Here is a 2,654-nt window from a genome sequence, read left to right on the forward strand (position 1 = left end):
TTGGATGGAACTTGGTGTTTTCATTGTAAAAATTTGAATAAGGGGTACCACTTTTGTAAGCTTGGAAAGCATTGACTTGCTCGGTTGTTCCCCTACATTCACTTGAGTCATGACCCAAGGTTCCACAATTCTCACATATCCCGCTTGGGATTGATGAGGATGCCATCATGGCATTGACATGATGCTTTGATGATTTTGAGCTTTCCTCAAGTCTAGCCATAGCTTGTTCAAACTTCAAGTTGATTGTGTCAATGTGAGCACTAAGTTGAGCACCCAATTGAGTAACGGTGTCCACTTCATACTTTCCTCCTCTAGTAGCCTTGCGAGGCCTACTATATTGCGAATTATGGACCGCCATTTCCTCAATCTTGTTCCATGTTTGATTGTCATCAACTTCGGTGAACATTCCATTTGATCCCATATTGAGAATGTTCCTTGAATCTTCATATAAACCATTCCAAAATTGTTGCACTAAAAACCATTCGCTAAGTCCATGGTGAGGACATGAGCGACAAATACCTTTGAACCGCTCCCAAGCTTCATACAAAGATTCTTCATCCCTTTGCTTAAAACCCGTAATTTGAGCTCTTAGCATATTGGTCTTTTCCGCTGGGTAGAATTTTTTGTAGAAAGCTAGAGCTAGCTTCTTCCAAGAATCTATTCCAAGGGTGGCCTTATCAAGGCCCTTCAACCATTGCTTTGCGGTGCCGATTAACGAAAAAGGAAATAAGACCCATCTTATTTGGTCTTGAGTCACGCCCGTTTGAGAGATAGCTTCACAATAATCACAAAATGTTTCCATATGAGAATGAGGGTCCTCACTAGGCATTCCCCCGAATTGGCTCCTCTCAACTAGTTGGATGAAGGCGGACTTGGCAATAAAGTTTCCGGTAAGATGTTGTGGGGTAGGAGTACCATTTGGTAGATCCTCCTCGGTGGGTATAGAGTGTGACGAGAATTTAGGCATTGTAGGTGGATTTTGTGTGGTATTGTTTAATGGGTTCTCTTCTCCTTCTATTGCGAAAGGATTGACAAACTCACTAGTTGGTTGAACAACTTCACCAACACCTCCCAAATTCCTCCTAACAAGTCTCCTATTATTCGTCAAGGTTCTTTCGATTTCACGGTCAAAAGGTAACAAATCTCTTTGTAACCTTCTAGACATGCAAAATATCAAACAACTCAAAAACAATTAGAACAAACCTTGAGGAGTTTTACTTCCCCAAGGTGAAAAAGACACAACTAAAAACAATAAAAGAAATCTTAAATCAATTTAAACACCGTCCCCGAAGAACGGCGCCATTTTTTGATCGGAGCCATTTGGTGTTCACAATTAAGCATATGTGGTCGTTGGTCAATGGTCGATACAAAACACAATTTATACTTCACAAACAACTCTACAATTAGTAAAGAGGCAAGTAAAGGTCGGATCCCAAGGGACGGGTATTGAAATGAAGATTCTATTGCAACTAGTGGTGTCTAGGGGTGTCACAAATTGGGTTGATGTAGAAGGTTACTAAACTAAATTAGCAATGAAAATAAACTAACAAGATAAATGAAATAAGGGTGTAAACAATTGATTAAAAGCACTAGGGTGTCATGGGTTCATAGGGGAATCATGGGATATGATCACACAAACATGTTCTCAAATTATAAGCAAGCAATTATTGTTGTGATGGATTGAGTTGGGTTATATCTTACAATCCTAGGAAAGTTTGGGTCCCGGGGCCGAATCTCTTGGATTGTACAACACCTACAAGTCGACTTAATCTTCCCTACTTAACACATGCATGGTCTAACAAGACTCGAGTTGGGTTATGTCTTACAAGTCAAGTTGAAAGGATAGAAGATGATAGTAAATGCAAGGATTCATAGGCTTAGCATTTCATCAAATATAACATGTGCATGTATTAAGATCAAAACAAGCAAGCAAATAAGATATGAAAGCATATTAATTTAAGCATGAATCATTCCCCATGTTGGTTTCCCCTAATCACCCATTAAACCCTAGCTAAGAGACTACTCACTCATTATCATATTGATCATGCTAGAAAGGTTGTCAATCATACTAACATAATGAAACATGATGAATAAATGAAAGTAATTAGCAATAATTAAAAAGGGATTAAGAGATTATACCTACTAATGATTCCAATAACAAAGCAAGAATAATAGAAGTACTTGAATCCTAGATTGAGAGGTTGTCAATCTCCCAATAATAACCCAAATAATCTTCAATTACCCAAAATAAAGTAAGAACAAGAGAGAGATTAAAGAACTAAAACTTGGATTAAAACTTGATTAATATTTGATTACAATATTGAAGAGAGATTTGATTGATATTAACTACACTAATTATTGATAAGAAGAACATGCTCCTCTAATTAGACTAATGGGGTATTTATAGTGAAAATTAGGGAGGATGCATTAGGGTTAACTAAGGGCTAAACTAGTAATTACACTTTACAAGTTGAGCAAGGAGCCTCCGGGATTATCCGAGAGAAGGGCTTCTTCATTTCGTAGCTTGAAGAACGAAACTGTGCTGTGCTGTGATCCGTGCGGCTGGGAGTCGGGACGGCCGGATCTGGGATGGACGATCCGAGCGGATCAAGGAACAAGACGCTCGGACTGGGCATGGGCAATCCGAGCGGATT

At 38.9% G+C, this 2,654-nt stretch overlaps 1 non-coding gene across 1 annotated transcript; it reads left to right on the forward strand.

Annotated features, from left to right (window-relative positions):
- Window positions 1-488: 488 nt before the first annotated feature.
- LOC141610011 (small nucleolar RNA R71) lies at window positions 489-595 on the forward strand. Its single transcript, XR_012527907.1, has one exon. It is a non-coding gene; the product is annotated as a small nucleolar RNA R71 (small nucleolar RNA).
- The last annotated feature ends 2,059 nt before the right edge of the window (window positions 596-2,654 follow it).

This window comes from Silene latifolia, chromosome 10 (assembly GCF_048544455.1).
Source record: "Silene latifolia isolate original U9 population chromosome 10, ASM4854445v1, whole genome shotgun sequence".
NCBI lineage: Eukaryota > Viridiplantae > Streptophyta > Magnoliopsida > Caryophyllales > Caryophyllaceae > Silene > Silene latifolia.